The 21,021-nt window shown below is 33.6% G+C and overlaps 1 long non-coding RNA gene across 1 annotated transcript; it reads left to right on the plus strand.

Annotated features, from left to right (window-relative positions):
- Positions 1-11,111: 11,111 nt before the first annotated feature.
- Positions 11,112-17,178, plus strand: LOC114290657 (uncharacterized). Its single transcript, XR_003639090.2, has 3 exons — positions 11,112-11,244; positions 13,777-13,839; positions 16,753-17,178. It is a non-coding gene; the product is annotated as an uncharacterized LOC114290657 (long non-coding RNA).
- The last annotated feature ends 3,843 nt before the right edge of the window (positions 17,179-21,021 follow it).

Consider the following 21,021-nt stretch of genomic DNA (forward strand, 5'->3'; position numbering starts at 1 on the left):
ATTGTGAATCGCCGAATCAAAAGATTGAGAAACAAAGAAATTCCGTTGGTGAAGGTTGATTGGCAGAATCATGGAAGAACTTATACAACTTGGAAGACGGAGGAAGACATGATGAAAAGATATCCCGAATTGTTCCCTTTCGACCCGGTGTTCTTCCAGAATGAAGGTAACTCGAGTTTGGAGGACCAAACTCTTTAAGGGGGGAAGACTGTAACAACCCTGACCCAAGATTAACGATAATCCGTGATTTAATGTGCCTAATAAGATATTAAGACCAAATTTTGAATTAATTGCATATATGGTGCATTAATTATGTTTCTATCTGTTTATTTTAGGAATATCTGTTTAAGTTTCTGTTATATTCTGCGAATTGAAGGCCTTATCGGCATCTGACTCTGAAATTGATTTGATTTATGTGCTATTTGGAATTTATAGAATTTTATGATAGGTTTAATTAAAATTCGATTTGGAACATTTAAATTAGATTAAATTAGTGCCCATTTATTTTAACTTCAATTAACTATACTTTAACCAAGCCTGTATTAGGCACCAAATGAGCCCCACTCATCCCTTTTCTTTCATTTTAAGTACATTTGAGCCTCTTCAAGGAAGAAAAACGTGAGAAAGGGAAAGTAGGGAGAAATTGAGCTCAAACAAAGAATTGGCTAGGAAATTGAAGGAGAATTGAAGAATTGAGCTAGGATTCACCAAGGGCCCAAAGAATTGAAGACTTTAGGTAAGAAACCAAACCTTTAGTCTTGAAGTTGAGTTGATTCACCCATGAATTTAAATGAATTGAGCTAGGAAATGTGTGAATCAAGCTTAAGAACTAGGAAGGGAGACCTATAGCGATCCCGGTATTTCCTGCTATTGTTTAACCGTAATCCGGACTCGGTTCCGTGGATTCGTTGTTGTTTTATTCTCATTTCTATCCCTTACTCTTTGTGTTAGAGTTTTGGGTTGTGTTGGGCAAGTTGGGAATAAGTTGGTTGTGTTTTAAAACTTAGAATTTTTGCCCAGGTTTTGGTCTCTATGCTTGAGCGGCGATTTGACGCTCGAGCGGGTTTTTGTTGTTGCCTTTCCGCTCGAGCGGCAGTTGGGACGCTCGAGCGTGAATTTCCTCCTCTCAGCATTTTGGTTGTCTGCAGAAAATTCTGGGAGAGTGCATCCGGCGCTCGAGCGGATCTTTGGACGCTCGAGCGTGAACCTGTGTCTGACGCTCGAGCGGGGTGTTGTACGCTCGAGCGGACCTGTTTTATATCAGTCCGTGAAATCACTTTTTTGATCACTTTTTGATTTCCTTTCTCTCTCTTACTTTTTCAAAACCTCCATTGGAGAGCACCTCACTCTAAAACCTAACTTCTCTCTTTGGATTGATCTAGCTAGAGTGTTTTTCCCCCCTTGGGCCTTTGTAAGAAGTGTGTTGATTGTCGAGGGCTTCGTTGTGATCCAAGAAATTTGGGATTTGGAGCACTTCCGAGTTTTACTCATCTTCTCCTTGAGTTCTACATTTGAGGTAGGGATTCTCCTTGTTCTTTTTCAATACTTCGTCTATAGATAGACATGTGGTAATTTTGTATTGCATAAAAAATCATATCCATGTTGGATTTGTTTGAAATCATGGGAAGGAACCTAGGGTTGGGTATTTGAAAATGGTTATGTTATCATTGAGAGTTGTTTTGGGCTAATTGGAGTGTAAATTAGCATGTTGTAGTTGATAAAGGAAAAAGGCCTAAATCATATTTTGATTGATAAATTAAAATGGAGAATAATGAACCTAAATTGTAACTCTCTATTGTTGATGTGAGTGGGTGAAGGTGTTAATGCCTAAGGGGTTAACTTTGGCTTTGAAATGGGTTTGAAATGTATGTAGTGTACTAATGTGAGTTATGGCTTCCTTATTGGTAGAAATCGGTTTTTGTAAAATAAAAGGGATGGGTTTGGTTTTGTGACAACTAAAGAGACGGAGTTGGTTTTGTTAAAACAAAGAGGGAAGTGGAACTTGTTTTGTGAAATGGGAAAAGTGTTTTGAAATACGTATGAAAATTGGATTATTGTTTCATGAGTGTTGAACACACACATGTGTGGAATTGTATCTTGAACTACCATGTTAATGTTGTTGTCGGGTTTGTGGTCTCATAGTAATTGAGTCTTTAATAGGTGTACTAAATATTTGCATCTAGAGGTTTTATCCTTGGTCATCGGTGGAGGATGACGTGGTTGTGTTGAATTGCTGTGTATGTAATACACCATTGTTGATTGAACATTATATGTAATGAAATGCTGAATTACATTATATTTGTATACTGGTTTGGGAGAAGAGAGGGGTTGTACTCCAGTGTGTGTGAGAAGATAGGGGATGGACTCCACACACTTATGTGTTCAGCACTTATAATCAAAGGTATCATACCCTTCCAGCTAGCGCCTGGAGAACTGACGCGCTGATAATCTAAGGTACCATACCCTTCCAGCTAGCGCCTGGTAAACTGGTAGATTGTGGTGAGAAGTGTATCTTTGGCTTACTACGCATATAGCTAGTAGTGCAGTGTTGTTTTGTTATTGTTTCAGTGTATCTGGAAACATTGTGGATTGTATTTGTTACAGTGTTGGAGGGACGAGTTGACTCATTGATTGATTTTATGTATGTAGTTGAGTTGTTATCTTTTTTGTAGAGGTGTGCATGGATAATTATGATATAATTGGAATTGCATTGAAATGCCAAATATGTTTTGAAAAGGCACATCTGTTGTATGTGTGGCAAATGGAAGAGTAATGGGCTTAGTGAACCTATGTTTCTAAGTAGTTGTTAATGTTATAAAAGATTGGGAATGGGGGTTAATGAAAGGAAAAAGGGAGGATAAATCGCTTATAGCGGTGAATTAAATGATTGTTTTCAAGAAAAGTTCATATATATATTTATATATATATTTTGTATAAACTGTCACATTATTATTCTAGTATGAGAATGGGTGTTCATGATCATAGCTATCTGTAATGTTGTTATTGTTAAGAAGCATGTTGAGTTCCCTACTGGACTATATGTTCATCCCACGTTGTTGAATCTTTTTCAGGTGTTTAGCAGGGTGTGCTACAAGATTTGGATCTTCTTATATGTTGGCCACGGGGCCTTAGTTATGTTGGCGGAATGCCATTGTTGTAAAGGGTTACACCCTTCTTCTTGTACTTTTAATGATGTAAGCCCAAGGGCAATTTATTAAGTTAGTTCATGTAATGTTTACTTTGCATACGAATGAGAGTATTGTTAATCATTTCTACGGATTGAATGTATGAGTTTATTTCCGCATGTTATCTCTGAAATTGGATTAAGTTAAAGAATTTGGTAATGACTCCGAGTAATAAAAAGTGGGGCGTGACAAGACCAATTCAAACATGCATGGACATTTCATTACATTTGGAGCATGTTTACTAACAATTCTCTCATGCATGTCTTGACTTCACCTCGATTTTGTGAAATCATCAAGTTTCATGATGTTTTGTAGCATTTGATCATGTTTTGAGAAGTTGGAGTTTAAGGAAATTCATGCATGTTATGTTTATAAAACATTTATAAAGTTTAAGTTGGATTTTTTGAACAATTGTCATGCTTTTGGGCCTTGATTTCATGAAATGATCTTCAAATCATGATGTTTTGCGAGTTTCTAAGTGTTTTCCAGAGTTTTGGCCCAAGAGGATGAGTTTTAAAGTGTTTGTGTTGAGTTTGAAGCTTGGAGATCAAATCTGGAAATTCCAGAATTTGAATCCATGCTCGAGCGTAGAAGTTCATGCTCGAGTGAGCACTCTAAATGCGTGCACTTCTGCTAGAGCAACATGATACCTGCTCAAGCGTGAAATGCATGTATCCAGAAGTTCATATGTTTTATAGCATGCTGTAAACACCCAATTTTTACCGCCCTTAAGACTTGGGCGCTACTGATGGCTTCTTTGGTGATGAAAGTCATGCAGGGCAAAGATTTGATTTTTTCGGCAAGAGAAGAGTCAAATCCTAACCTCACACCCCATTTTGGACCAAATCTATTTTGAATGGTTTTTAGACCTTAAAACCCTCTCTTTCAAAATATTTTTGAAATAAAGTTCCTACGATATTCCGAGGCTCGCGTTTGTCAAATGTCGCGCTTTTCGGTAAACCGAGCGGGAACAAAGTGGAAATGAATGAGAGAGAGGTGAACTCTTTGAAAAATCTTTCAAAACACCTTACTTAGGGGTTTGGAGTTGAAGAAAAAAGGAGAGGAGAGAAGAAAACTAGTTTGGGAGAAGTTCGGCATGAATCCGGGTAGGATCGAAACTGAGCGATTTCACCAAAACAGGCATAACTTTTTACACAGTTGAAATTTTGATGCAAGGCTACCACCATTGGAAAACTTACTTCCGGGGATTCAATTTGGACACAAGAATGACCTAAAAGGTGTCCAGATGAAGGAGATATTCCCATTTAAAGTTGGACCTACAAAGCAGATTTTCTTTACCGGCCACTGGTGAAGGGTGCCAGCCATGGATGATGCAGTGCCGGCCACCAGTGATGGCCTACCAGCCAACAATGTCAAAAATCAAATTTTTTTTGTAGATCTTTTACCTCCAGCTGTTATGCACAAGTCCCCAGCTCAGATATTTCAACCAAGCTCTCTTTTGGCTATATAATGAAGCTATATATCTCATATTTTGGGAGAGAACTTCCTAAGCAAGTTTTGAGAGCTTCTCTCACTAAACTCCCTCTCTCTCTAGAATTTTCAGACCAAAATCTCTACCTCTCTCTCTATAGTTCACTCTCCATTGTCTTTTTGTGCATAAAAGTCCATAGAAGTAAAGAAATGCTTCTAGTTTGCCTAGGCATCCTTCATCAAGGTTGATCACCATTGGCTTGAGGTCCTTTGGAACCTATTTTTGGGCTGATTGAAGGTTGTTTGGCTCAGAAAAGTGGTGGTTTTGCAGCTGTGCACCAAGGGTAACATCTCTATCCCTTTAAGCTTGTTTTACACATTTGCTTGGCCATCTTTTCACACTACTTTGGGGCTGTTTTGGGGGTGGTGTTGAACTACAAAAACCTTTGTTTTCCCTCTATTTTTTAGTCCTAAAAGTCTTGGTTTTTGCCTTGTTTGGCTAGGGGGTTGTCTCTCCCTTTGCTCTTTGGCTTGTAAAGCCTTTAGAGCCAACTTCCTAAGCTTTTGAAATCATCTTTTCGTGGACTTTTAACCACTAAAACCCAAAGGAATTTCAGTGGTAAAAACCCTGTTTTGAGGCTTAAAATAGGAGGGGGTGGTCCCCCCTCCTCTTGTCTTGTTTACTTGTTTTGTGGCTTTATTTAGGCTCATTTTTGTGACTTATCAGACCTGTCATAACTTTTTTTTGGCTGTCTTGGTCACCTCTTGCATGCTTATTGCACTTGTAGTGTAAATACTCTTTGCTAGCATTGTTAGCCTTACAAAGTAGCATGTCTTTCTTGCATGTGTTGGCTTCATTTCAGTAGGGTTTTGGCCCTCATTTGACATGTCTTAGATCTATTTTGGGTTGGTTTTGTCACTCCATGCATGCATAACACACTTGTAGTGTAAATCACACAAACTAGCTTTATGTGCTTCATAAAGTAGCATGTCATTCTAGTTTATGTTGAGTCCATTTCAGTATGTTTTTGGTGATGTTTTACCATGTCATGACTCTGTTTTGGTTTGATTTGGTTAGCCCTTGCATGCTCCATACACTTGTAGAGTATTTCCATGAATTAGCCTAGTATGCCTCATGTTGTAACATGTCATTTTAGCATACTTTGGCTTAACTTCCGGAAGCTTTTGTCCATGTTTTGACATTCTTTAGCTTTGATTTTGGTTTCCTTGGTCATCCATGACTTTTTTTGTATAGCCTTGGTTCAATCTAGCTTGTTGGCTTTGTGTATTGAGTCTCCTTGCGTGCATTACTTAGACTATTTCAGTGATTTGACATCACTTGTAATATTATTTCAGTCCATATAATGTGGTCATGCACTTGCATTTAACATGCTTTCAATGCCTTGGAGAGTTTGTGTTTTATGCCTCATGAATGGATCCTTGTGCATGTCTCTATGCTTAGGTCTTTGGGATGCCATCTCAGTGGGTTTTTGGGGTTATTATGCCATGATATAATTCTGATTTTTGTTAGCTGAGTCATCCCATGCTTCGTCTTAATAGGTGTAGTGTAATCCACCTTATTTGCCTTGTATGCATCATGCCTCATGCTCACCATGCTAGCTTATTTTGGCTTCCTTCCATGCATGTTTTAGTCTCATATTAACATGTACTAGGACTGTTTTGGGTTGCCCTTGCCATATCCTTCATGCTTTGTATAGCTGTAGTGTAATTGGCCTTGCTAGCTTTATGTTTTGATGCTTCATGCATGCTCTATTTAAGCTATTTAGATGATTTGGCATCATTTAATACTTCATTTCAGAGCATGTAACATTGCCATATTCCCACTTCATTCATGCTTTAAGTGTCTTTGAGTGTTGTGCATTATTGACTTATTTGTGGCCTAGCTTGTATGCTTGCATACCTTGACCTTTGAGCCTTTATCTCAGCATGTTTAGGTCTTTGTTTAGACCTATTTAACCTCTGTCTATGTTTGGTTCAATCATTTGTGCAATGTATTGCATGCCCTTTGTGTAGTCCCTTTGATGGCTTTGTGCCTTATGTCCTCTTGCATGCCTTACTTGTGTTGTTTGAATGATTTGGTATCATTTCACACTTGATTTCAGAGCCTATAGTGTTGTCACACTTCCATGTTTATCGCTTCTTTATCATGATTGAGGTTTGTGTTTTGAGGTCTAGTTGTTAAGCCATTGTATTGTGCATACTTATATATGCCTTCATGCCTTAGTTTTGATGCATTTTGGCCACTGATTTGGGCCTATTTGAGAGCTGTCCATTTTGGTTTAAGTCCATCATTTGCATGTTGTTGCATGCTTGCCTTGCATGTTGTCGCATGCTTGTTGCATATTTAGTACCTTGTACGTTTTTGCATGCTTGGTATATCGCATGTTTGTATGTCTAGGTTGCTTTGCGTTGTGTATGCTTAGTTGTTGCATGCACTAGCAGTGCGCATGCCATTAGCCTTGTATGTTTGCATGCTTAAGTCATATTACATATATGCCATGCTTGTATTGCATTGTTGTTTGGATTAAGTGTCAATCCGAGCACGAGAAACGATGGGCATTTCATACTTCAAGTGATGAAACGTGTCTCAATTCTCGGTCGCCGACGCTCTTGCTCTTGATCACACATGATAGAGTTTTAGGCTTTATGTGTTTATTTGAGCATTCATTTTATATTGATTTGCACAAGTCGGATCTTTGGCTATCATACATCAGGATGCGTGATTAATGGTCGTAGATCCGACTATGCCTCTCCCTTGATATTTCGAGGTGATATAGGGTGGCATAGTTCATACATACCCTTGGGAGACCCTCCATTTTCTCTATTTTGTGCTCTGCTGCAGCTTGGTGTCCCAGCACATCAGTGGCTGGCAATGCCTTACAGATGGCCGGCAGTCCCTCATCCTTGGACGGCAGTGTACCATCTTTGGCCGGCAGGTGGTCGGCAATGGCTTCCCATGGCTGGCAGGCCACTGATGCACTCCCCAGACTGTTTTTTTGGTATGGTTCAGCACGAATTCCTCAAGGACACCCTGCAGACAAAGCCTCTTGAGAGCAACCGGAGAGTTTTTCGGAATCTCAACCGAGCATGCATCCTTCTTTCTTTAAGGCAGAGCTAAGGCGGCCTAGCAATCTCATTTTAATGCTTTACTTGTTAGTTAGTATTCGGTTTTGTAATTTAATTAATTAATTTGTTAATTAATTAAGTTTTGTAATAATTAGTTGTAGCTAGTTATTCATTCGGTTATGTAATAATTAATTAGCTTGTTAGTTAGTTAATTAGCCGGTCTGTATTATTTATTCGGACCCTCCGTCGAGAGGGCCAATTTTGTAATAAGTATGCGTGAGTGTGTGAATGTCTTCCAATCCCACGTCTTTCTCTCTTTTACTTACCTGCTTTTGTTGGTTAGTTTTAGGTCATTCTTCAATTAGCATACTTATGCCCGCATGTTTGCATCCATTCATCTGTCTAGCATACTTGTGCCCGTATGTTTGCATTCATTCATCTACATTGCATGCACCGGGCTCGGCGCATCATACTAACTGCCTCGTATTTCAATTCCAAGTTGAATACATGTATCAACTATCTCATCTCATATGCTATCTTAGAATAGCTGAGCCTATTTCTAGTTGCATCTTGCATGCGCTGCATTAGCCATCTTAACAAGAACTAGGATCATGCATTGATTACTAACTAGTTTCTGTTTTGGCTCAGAGTACACTGTAAGTGTTTTTGCTTTAGCATCCCTGCATGTGTGTTATTGATTGCCATGAAAGCATGCTTGCCATGAGGCTATTTGCTTATTTTGATATAATTGTCTGAATGCCTGTGGGTGAATGTTGGATTACTTGAATTGGAACGATTCATTAAAATTCGTGTTTTAGCCTACTTACAAGTAGCAAACTTCAAACCATTTCCAAACAAACGGATATGCGATACTTTGTTCCAAATTAGGCGATCTAGTCTATACTTGTGTGTTGTGCGCATCACATAGTAATTCTAGCTAATTAATCGGGATAAGAACACATGTGTTTTCAAAAATAAAATATCATGTTTAATAGTGGCTGATCTTTGATCGGGCGAGCAGGGGTGCTCATAGATGACCTTCTCCAATCGTACCGAAGTTCTCGAGCCGAGACAACTTTGGTGATGACAGGCACGTGGCCTTAGGCAACAAGTCAGGGTTTCCTAAATTCTCCCAAAATAAAATATTTAGGTGGCGACTCTGTATCTGGCAAAGCAGTCCATGTTTGGCACTTCTTTACAAAAATCAATTTTCCAAAACGATTTGCCGGATTAGGACTCTTTTGTGATTTATCAATCTCACATCGCACATTGTGAGATCAGATTAAGAACTGTGACAATTTGAGTCCGAACTGTAGCATGAGGCCCTGGGGACATGTCTACACATGCTCGAGCAACGAAAGTCATGCTTGAGCAAAGGTCTGAGCCTCACGCTCGAGCGTGGATCGAGCGTCCGTTAAGCGTGAAAAGCAAGCAACCAGTACTTTTTTCGAGTTTACAGTATGCTCAAACGAGGGAAGTCACGCTCGAGCGAACCCTTACTTTATGCATGTCCACTCGAGCGAGGAAATACACGCTCGAGCGTGGACCCTGTTTTCAGCAAAATTTGAAAAATATTTTCAAGTGCATTGTTGCATCCTCATTCCATCCTAGGCATTCCTAGGCCATATTTAAGACACTATAATAAGGATAAAGGGCTAGAAACACACTTAGGACAAGAACATGCGTTATGTGCAATTTGAGCGTGTGTTTCAATCTATGTCTCTGTCATGTTATGTAGGTCACGCGTCTCAGGATAAGTGAGTTACCTACTCTACTTGTTTACTTGGAGCCATCTGTTAACTGTGAGAAATAACTCTGTAAAGCTATGTTTAATTACAAGTATTTTATGCCTGGTATGATACGATCTGTTTTCTGAAATGTTATTTTATGAATTATGAATGACTGTCCATTTTTTTGAAATGTATTTGTAGCATCCTTAGCTCATGTGGCCCTCGCCCGAGGGTAACAATATCGTAGTCAATATGCACGTGACCCTTGCCCAGGGGTAACAATATTGTGGCTTATATTCATGTGGCCTTTGCCTAAGTGTAACAATACTGTGGCCTATATTCACGTGGCCTTCGCCTGGGGATAACAATACCATGGCTACTTGCACGCAAGATATGGACCTTTATAGTCGTCGGTACCGACTATGCATGTGGATCTTAGGACCAAGTTGATATGATAGCTAATGGGTGTACCACGTATGATCTTATGCAAAATCTGAATATGAATATGAGCATGTATCTGAATCCAATTCTAATTTGCAATCTGAATATGCTTAAGACTCTGTTTCTGATAAGAATATGTTTTTGATATAAACTCTGAATTCTAATTCTGTGCTGGACATCATTCATTAAAACCCTTTACCTAGTTATTATTCACTGGGCTCTAACTCACTGTATTATTGTATGTATGTAGGTGAGCAGGCACGTGACCAGGCCTGAGATGCTGCCTGGCGAGTTTTGGTGTCGGCCAGCCATCACGCCTCCCGTGGAGGTTCCCTTTTAAGATCTACCCAAGTTTTTGTGTCCTTGGGACTTTTGTACTTTCTAAATGCTTATGTCTAGTCTGATCACGTTTGAAAGCTTGTATAAGTGGCTTGGGTGATGTAAGACTATTGTATTTTCGACGCTACATCTGTGTGTGTATATATATATGCATATGAAAAGTTTTAAATTTCCTGTCCCATGTATGCCTGCACAGCTCTATGGACTACGTATGTTTGTATATTTGCTTCCACAACCCCTGTTATATATATTATTTTGTTCAGAGGCCTTTGGTAATCCAAGGATTACTGGCCGGTTACGATGCTAAACCCATAGGGGCGGGTTTAGGTCGCGACAAAAATGTCTTTAAAAAATAAATAAAATCAGTAGTTCAAAAATAATTTTCGTTTATTGGTCAAAAATAATTCAGGTATTGGTCAAAAATAATTTGTAAATATTTAAAATCAATTATTCTTAAAGTCATTAACTTTTGAAATAAAATGTAAAAAAATTATTTTATAGTAATTGAAAAATATGTATATTGGATCATACTTAAAATTAACAAAAATTAATTAAATTTTATTTTAAATCTCAATAAATGTAATTTTGAAAAAAAATATATATCTATACAATATATATAAAGCACCGATGCAACATGAACAGTAATTTCAGCCAAATATGAACAGTATTTTGTAATAGTTGAAAAGTCAATTTTAACCTTGTACTTTATAACTTTTCTTCTTTGGATGCAAGGGTAGTGATGGAAAAATATCCTCAAATTACTTACAGCTGTTTATAACTCTCTTCTCTGCACTCTGTCCAGAGAACCCTCCCTTCTCTCACCGATCTCACCTCCTACCTGCTCTCACTGATCTCCTCCCTCCTCTCTCCTCTCACCGATCTCCTCCCTCCTTTCTCCTTTGGCGACCGCCGATGACGTCTCCTCTGTGGTGCCGATTTGTTTGATTTTGTGGGTATTCATAGTGTTTAGCAGCGAATCAAACGAAAATTGAGCCCAAGGATGGAAGAATACGACACAAGCTTCTATTAAGGTAAAGACATACATGAAGAATGTTAGGTATTTCGATTTTAGGTTCCTTTTGATCCAGTTAGGGTTTGTAAAGTGTTTTAATTTTCTTTGGTTCCGTTAATTAGTTGGGGTTTTGTTCTTTTTATTATTGTTTGCTTGATGTTTACTGTGTGTATATTTTGTGGCTTCTTGTTTTTCATTAGGGTTTCAATTTTATTGTTGTTTTAATTTTCTTTGGTTCCGTGTTCTTTTTCTTTCTCATTAGTTAATTTAATTTAATTTTTTTCATTTTTATTCAAACCCTAGAAGGTAGAAATTGAGAGTTTTTGTTATGTGTTGAAATTAAATGTGGGAAATAAAGATCAGTTTTGAAAACTGTGGATTTCCTTAGAATTTTTATAATTGTTGAATTTATTGAGATGTCTTCTGGTTGGGTTCTCTAGAGTTGTGCGCAACTTTTGGGGAGTTTCAAGCTCTGATGGAGTGTTCTCAAGAGAGGAGCATCCTCCCTTCTCCAAGTTTGTGGGATGCCAATGAGCATTTGAAAACTGTTTCGACTATGACATTATTTTCAGTGGATCATAATATCTATCTATATTATTATTTATGTGAAATCTTGAGATGGTATTAACAAAAATATGTCTCAAAAATATCTGATTTATAGTTTCAATATTCACGTTGAATTTTTCTTATAAGAAAATTAGCCTTGGTCCCTACAGCTTGTACAATTTACCATTGCTTGGTATAATGCTTGTACAATTTATCATGTAATGTTTTTTTTATAGAGAAAAAAATTCACTTGGCAAAATGAGAGTTTTTTGATGGAGAAAAAAAAAATCCACTTAAAACGAAAAGTAGATTTCAGGAGGCCACTATTGAAAATTGATTTATTTATAATAATGACATTACCATATCATTCTTGTCAAGTTTTTTTTTTGTATGATGAATTTTATATATGTTTATAATTTTTCTTAATTATATATATTTATAATGTCTTTAAATTATGATATTAATCAAAAAATTGTAACGTAATAATTAAAACTCCTCACCATTGCCATCGTACCTTAATGTCTTTCACTATATATGTGTTTTATCTATTTATATAGTGTTTCGACCCATCAGTGACTGTGTTTGTGTCTAGAGAGAGAGATGAGTATTACTTAAGAATTTACAAATAAAAAATGAAAAATTGTATATATATATATAGTGTGGATAATGTGTTATTATGTAATCATTGTAATAAATTATGTGAATATACATATATATATATATATATATATATATTCATTTGAAATTCACTTGTGGATATTGCAGGAAATAATTTTGTGTGAGCTAATTTCTTTCTTGCTTTTGCATTTTGATTTGATGCAATTCAATTATTTTGGAAAATTTGTGAATTGGCCTAATTACTTAAAAGCATTTTGGTTGGATTTTTTTTTGTTTGTTTTATTATCAAAATTTAATTTTTCTTATCTCTGGCTTAGCTTTTTATTTTTGTGTTTGATCATGACTTATGGGTGTTTGTAATCTGGAAGATTAGGTGTTATGTAATATTAGTTAAGAACTTATTTTATTGATTTTAGTTACTCATGAATATCAATTTTTCAATGGGTGTTTGTGTTTCTTTTTTTCCTACTTTTTAAATCTTACTGCCTAAATCAAACTTCATAAAGTTTCATTTATACCTAAACTATAGTATGTTGCTTGATGCTTAGTTAGAGTATAATGTTCCATTCTCCTTCCCTTTTCTTTTGATTAACAACATTAGCCAAGAATGTATTTAAAGTAGCATCGTCTACCCAGGATACTTTAGTTTGCTTACTAATCTAACACATGATCAAATTAACTGTGTAAATCATTAGCGCCAATTGCTTTTTGGTTGCAAAGCTCACAACGCCCTTTTGACATTACATTCTTTTCATTTTATTTTTTATTTTTTTATTATGGTCTACCTTTGTATTGCTTTTTTATTCCTTTGATTAAATTGAAAAATATATCATTTGTGTCAAAAGTTCAATAAACCTAAACTATTTGTTAAGATCACTTTTAAATGTTGATTTGAATGGTTAAAGGTCCAATCTTTTTTCTTGATTGCTTTTTTTTTGGGGGGGGGGGGGTTTGGAATAACTTTTGTTTGAGTTTCATTCATAAAAGAGAATTTTACCACATTAGCATGAATCAAGTTTTAATTTGATTGGGGGTCAATGCCTTAGGCCACTATAGAGGGTTAAATAGAAATGTGAGGAAAACTACACATAGCCATTGGAGTCTTCGCCAATGGTTTGCTTCATATTTAGTGGTTTCATATTTCTTTGTGTTGTGAGTTTGCAATAAATTTTATAATTTCCTCTCTTACCTTTAGTAGATTTTGTTACTTGCTTTATATTTTTTTTTTTTCATTTGTGTAGCATTTAATAAACAAATTGTAGGTGTATAATAGCAATCATGTAGACATGGATATGCATTTCTTCTTTCTCTGGTTATGTGTGCACAAATATGGGATTTAAGAGAGTTGTTGTAGGCTAAGATTACACTTTCTCGGTCTCTATTGCAGGGAAATAATGGATTTTGTTACAACAATATAGTTTGTCAAATACATAGGATTAACAAGATCAAGGTAAGTACCTTCCAATATTTAGCTATCATAATTTCTGAAACCATAAATTAAAGGTAAATTGTTACTTGATAATTTGCAAACATGATGTTTTAGATAATTGTTATAATGATCTCAAGCATCATATGTTCATTATTTCAACTTAGACAAAACAAAAACTGCATTGAATAAATTATACAAATGTTTGCATTTCGAATGATCAACTCCAAAACATTTGGTGTAATTTCACAATTGCACTTTTGTTTTAATTTTTCTTATCTATCCAATGTACAACCAAACTTTGAGTTAAGAGAACTATGTGGGTTGTTTGGTACAATACATTTTTAATAAAGAAATTGTCTTTGAATGAATAAATGACAATTTTCTAAATGCTTGTCCAGGTCCTGCGTTGTTAACACCACCCCAAATTCCTTGCATTTTGAATTTTCTAATGCCATAAAAGTTTTTTATTGTACTTCAAAATTGAGCAAACCCACATAAAAACAAAAGCGTATTAATCATAAAGACAAAAGTGTAATTGAACCCATTAATCTCCAATCATAGAATGTTATAGAAGGCTTTATTATACTTGACAATTCTTAAAAATGATAAGGGTATTGCAAAATTCATTACGAAACCAAATAAGAATCCACAATCACAATACCCAAATGAACTGAACACAACATGTCAAATTTTTAATTTAACCGCAAAAACAACTTAGCAAAAACCTTTTTATTGTACTTCAAAATTGAGCAAAACCCACACAGCAATGGAAAATTCATTAGAAAGCTAATGGTGCAATTCAAGTGAGGATTTAATGTAGATCGAACTTTTGATTCACTTGTGAGATCCAGGTAGTTGGGGGGAAGAGGTGTGGGGCTTAAAAGTGCAGAAAAGCTGCAGAAATTCCTAAATCACAAAATTTAGCTATTGATTCTTTCTCCACACAAAATCCAAAAGTTTTACTACATAAGAAATCCATAAAAATTTACAAATAAAATCTACAAGTTTTAGAGAATACACATCACTATTTTGTGCCGCTAAACTCCGCCCTCTAGCAATGGAGCTCAACTTAGCTTCATTAAAAGATCAAACCAAAGCATCTTATAGCACATATAATGAACAACTACGAGATCTGTATAAGCAAAGTTTAAGAAAAGCATCATGAAATTGAAGATAAATAGAACATAAGGTAAATTACACTAACCTCCTTAACAATTTGGGGAAAAAAATATAATAAACCTTACAGTTCTGATATACATCCTTTTTAGTAAGGTCAAAGAAATTAAACTTAGTGCACATGGTAAGAAAACGCAAAGATAAATAACATACAATACCCACCAAAACAGGAGGTTCATATTGAAGAAACCAAAACTAATTGTTTCAAACATCTTTATCAAACCTAGCAAAATTTTGATTAGTCAACTCTATGTACTCGGAAGGATGAAAAGTACTTAAAAGGTAAAAAGTTTTATTCAATAAAATGTATGTTACTTTTAATAGTGTACCTCAGAGAAACCAAAACTCATTTCCCATGAGCATGACATTCTCTTGATCTAAGTTTTGTGGTGCACAATTGTTCAATCCAGACAAATTGAGAATCAGAGCAGAGACATAATAAATCAAATAAATATTCACTACAAATATCAGAGAAGCACACAGAAGCAGTTGCACACTTTTTCCAATTCGAACTGAGCTTGTTCCTTACAAATACAATAAAACAAAGACTCCTTCAGTCTACATTATCAAACAAAGCTGCTGGTTTAGACAAATTAAGTATAATGAAGAAAAGAGGCATAACATAAACAAACATTAGACTCTCTCTCTCTGTCTTACGGCTTCACAAAGTCAATCAATTGACTTTGAAAAAAGGGGGAAAAATAAATGAAAAAAAGAGGATACACCTTAAAAACCGCATCCATGCCTTTGTCATGTAATATAATATTAGAATAAGTATTTTTTTTTTTGTTTTTGTTTTTATAGTGGACCATATATATATCATCAGTTTATGTAACATAAAAATGTGGGTGTATAAGAAGTGTGTGCTTGTAGCTTGCTTCTGCACAATATGTAGTGTCCTCACTTCAACAGTTAGAAAAGTCCAAAGGAAATCCTCCTGAGTCACACAATAACAACCAAGTTAGTGATATTTCAAAAAAATAAAGATTGAAGTAAGTCTAAAATATGATGTGTATAATTAATTATCCATTCAATTTATAAATGAAATACCCACCAAAACTTACGTGATCCTAAATTGTCAAAAATCACAAATTCACTTGTGTCTCTGGATTAGTTGATCAATAATCACAAACTCATTTATTTTTTTAGATTAATTGATCAGTAGCACTACAGACAATGTCAACAGTGCCAACATTATTTTGGATTAATTGCATTGTTAACTTTGTTTTGTAGTTAATTGTAGTCCAATAATTAAGTTGTAAACTGGATTACTTTATTGCTTGGTTGGTTCTAGCCATATAGGCCTTGTTTAGTTGTCCATATTGGATTTGGATATAATGAAATATAATATGTTTAGGATATGAGATGAATTATGTATATTGTAAAATTATTTTTATTATATCCAAATTCTTTAGATCGGTGGTTTACTGGTTTTGATAAAAACTTGAATGAATGTGCTTAGAACATAGGAATGAATGTGTATTTCAAAGTGTATAACCAAACATAGGAATGAATTGTTTATCTTTTCTTTTTTTCTTTCTTCTTTTTTCTTTTTTCTTTCGCATTGTGAAAGAAATATTCTTTGATAAACTTGTTGCCTTTGAATTGTATTCATATTCATTAAAATGTGTTGGTTGAAAACACATAATGTTAAAAACTAATGTGAATGTTGTCTATTTAAATTTGTTTTATTTTTAACTGTTTTTGTCAAAATATTCATATTTGCCCCTTTTGTTTATTTTTTTATCTTGCTTCCAGCAATCATATATTAAATATGAAAGGTCGTTCATGGCCTCTTACTGGAGGCAATAGCAAGCAAAAGGTTGCATTTTCTCCATCAACTAATCAATCAACAACTCGTGTTGCCCTTAATCCCGATTGTTCTGAGATTTCCAAGCCATCCATATCAAGTGAACCTATCAATGAATTTGTTCAGTTAAAACAAGAAATCGAGGAATTCTTTCGACGGTTTAAGAGGGAGGAGATCTATTATAACAAGGCATCAACTGGAACTCTGCCGACTCTACTCACCGAATACCCAAAGCTAGAGCTACATATTGAATATGAAAAAAAGATCTCAGAAGATATTGCTAAAAAAAAAGAAGAATTTATAAAGAGATATGATGGTTCTGAATTTGAGTTGCGTTATGATGAAAGTAGTGCGTCATCTTAGTTTTGTCTTAGATTTCTGTATTATGTAGTTCTTTATATATAGATATATATTTCATGTTGTTTAGTGTGCTTGTTATAAAGATCCAAACATAATTTTCAAATATTTTAAGCAGTTATAGTTGTTGGCTTTTGTATTTATGCACATGTAAAAAGTTGTACTACTTTTTTGTATGCATTCTTTATTTTTCTTCTACTATCTGTATTTATGTTTTTTTCTTCTTCTAATATTCTCCTACTTCAATTGCATTTAAACTTTCTCAAGTACAGTGTTACCTTTTATTAAGGTGCTCATACCCTGTGCTAAGTTTAGTGCATATAAATTTTCCTTCTAGATTTAATGTGCTTAATTTGTTTTTTCTTAGATTAACATATTATTAAAATTCCTATTGATTTGCATACGATATTGTCTCATTTTGGCTATGCTATGTTTTTTTCCGAAGGTTTGAGCAGTGAGTTATTGCTATACCATCGTTAATTTGCACCAAATATATAATATTTATAAAATGAGAGTATACATTAAATTATGAGAGTATACATTAAATTAAACCTTGCTATTTGACTGTTTTAGTTTAAAAAATATAAAATATCCAACAGCAAATAAATAAGATAAATTTTAATCAAATATATACCCCCAAAAAAACAATTAATTAAATTTATGCATTAAATTAAATGTTAATACTTATATTAACAAAATGCACAACCAAATTATTATTTTTAATTGTTGTTTATATATACATTACAATTTGTATAAACCACAATATTTATCTTTATATATTGAATAAAAATATAGTATTTATCATGTTGCATTGTCCATTTGGTGTTCAATCAATAAATGGACATTAATTATTAATTTTTTTACTGTCAAATCCTTTCCATGGTAGCCAAAGGTGAAATCCAGCAATTTGACTGCTGGGTTTTCCATTAAATGTGTCAAATCAATTTATGAATTGATCATCTCCATTTAAAAAGTTTGACTCTCTCAAATTATTATTTGATTTTTTTTACCATTATATTTTTAGACAAATTTCATACTTATCCAGACCTTTCACTATTTTACCCCTTTATTTATTTTCATAGAAGGACAATCTTCATAATTTTGTGATACAAGTGAAATATACTCCTCTTATTACTAATTTTTGCATTAAAATAAATGTTAAATCAATTCACAAATTAATCATCTTCGCTTACGGAATTTTATTTCCACACCATACAAATTTTGAATAAACATCATAAATGGTATTTAAATATAAATTTCTGAATAAAATTAGATGTTCAGATTTTAAGTTATAAACAATAATAAATTATTCAAATATACATTTTATTTAATTGTTTACATGTCAACAACTTTTTTTTGGCATCAATTTTTTTATATTTAAATATTTGATTTTTCTTTATAAATTTATATTTAAATCACATTTATAATATATACTAAAAGTTTGAGTGATGTCAAAATAAAATTAATCTCTAATTGCCTCACTTTTTTATCATTATACTTTCACAAAAATATATTTTTTTTTATGTTGATTTTTGCATTAAATATATGTCCAATCAATTTCTGGATTAAAGATCTGGATTAAAGATCTTTATCTCTAGGGTTGATATCAATAATTGTTATTTTACATTTTTGCCCTTTTACTTTTAAAGAAATCCCTTAGCTAAATAAAACTAAAAATAAAAAATTCACCAATTTACATCTATGCCATACATCTGTCATGATCACTACCATACACAGTCCTATTTGTCTTATTATATTCATATTTAAGAAGGAAATACAATCAGAACTTGTTTACGGTTGCTCTAATCACTTCTGCTGCAAATGGAGTTTGTCCTTAGTACTTACAAAGCAAATTCGAAGGAGCTCTTCTTTTGCAATATTCAGCATTGAATTGTAAGTTCTCATTTATATTTATTACTCTTTAATTTTTAACTGTTTACAGCATCTTCAATTCTTCACCAAACCCCAAAATTTGATAAATTTTTTTGTGAAAATGAGGTCAAATCCTTTAATCAAACTTGTATAAAATCAACAGAGAAATAAAATTTTCACAAAATCAAGGAAACTATACCAGCATATACTTTTTTATTCAATGATTTATTCATTTATTCTAGCATTTAATCCTAATTTTCAAAGTAAAACTATTTTTTTAAAATTACTTCATATAAAATAAAAACACATATTAAACTTCTATAAATTTCTCTTACAAATCCTTAAAATAAAATGTTACTTTTTTTTTTCCATAACTGTTGTTTGCTAAAATATGATTTTTGCTTTTCTTTAAAATTGAAAATTTCATTTTTACAGTATTATTAATAATTATAAAGGACAATTAAAAAAAATATCCACTATTTGAGCATTATAACAAAAAATAAATTTCTTTAATTTAAATATCAATCTTTTGATTTCTGTCCAATCCAAACCATTTGGCTATTTTCAATTTCTAAACTACCTTTCTTTTTCTATCTGCAGTAGTCACAATTCTACACTCTTCTACCAAGTTAACTGAGCTTTGCCAGGTTCTCTTTGCTTTAACTGTTTAGCTACAATTAAAAATTTGTTCCTTTCATAATTTTTTTGCATGTTATATTCCAAATAATTATCATTCTTTAATTTATTTATCTTTAGAATATTATGATATAAATGTGTCAATCAGTACCATTTAATGTTTTTCCACATAAATAGTATTGTTAAACATAAGACATAGCTCAATACAATCCATTCATTCTACTAATACAAAAATAAACTTCTTTTATGTAGTTTTAGTATGTAGTTGTGCAACGCAAAAATGTGAAAACGAAGATTATGTGCCGATCAGGAAGATGCCGATCAATCTTTGGTTAAAAGTACAAAACAATTTACTTTAAAACTTTTAACTTCTGTTCAAACATTTGTTTTACACATATTTACCCATAACTTATATAAAAGAGAAGAACATTAAAATACTAACTTTTTACATATATACTTTATTCCTCTGCTTACAGAAAAACAAAGACTTGAAAAAAATAGAAGACTGCGAGAGGCATATGCCAAAAAGAAACAATATCTACTTTCGCAAGCTGAAAACTCTGTTGGTATTAATTTTTCCTTTAAATCAACATTAGATTTAAATCAAGATTAGATATCTTACTACTAATCTTAGCTTAAAAATATCATCTCTTGTAAATCTAACATATTTGCCATATGAATTATTGGTACATTCCATAGACTTCCGTCAAGATAAAAAAAAGGAAACGCACATCGTCAACAAAAAATAGAGATTTATTGATTCAAGGGAGCAACTCAAATCAGCAACAATTGCATATAGGTAACTGATAACAAAAAATATTGAACGTGATTACATAATAACATAGTAATTTTAAAATCATATGATAAACATTTCATTTAGTTTCTTTCTTTTTCTTCTTATTTTTATTAGGAAATCATGTTTCAACTGTTCAAACTGGCTTTGTTACATGTCATGACAACAGAGGGAAATCCCACATAAGTTATTTCGGTATTTATGAAAAAGGTTTGAATCTTATTCTTTTTATATAAATCATCTAATAGAATTATAGCAACAAATCTAACATTAACACATTAATTTTCATAGGTTCCACTTCCGGAACAAATCATCACTCAAAACCTGATGCAGGTTGATTCTAAATTTAAATTCTTTACAAATTAATTTCTTTGCTTAACTTTCTAAATAACAAAATTATATCTTCCACTTCATAGAAAATTGTAGTTCGCGAATATGGAAGGCTTCTAACAAAAAAACTGACGGCATTCCAACTCAACCTGCTATCTTACCACTACAAAGACCTTGCAACTTCTGTGGTGCGAAAAAGTTTTACCTTGAGCCTAATAGCTTTTGTTGT

Source organism: Camellia sinensis, chromosome 6 (genome assembly GCF_055761805.1).
Source record: "Camellia sinensis isolate YWXY chromosome 6, ASM5576180v1, whole genome shotgun sequence".
Classification (NCBI taxonomy): domain Eukaryota; kingdom Viridiplantae; phylum Streptophyta; class Magnoliopsida; order Ericales; family Theaceae; genus Camellia; species Camellia sinensis.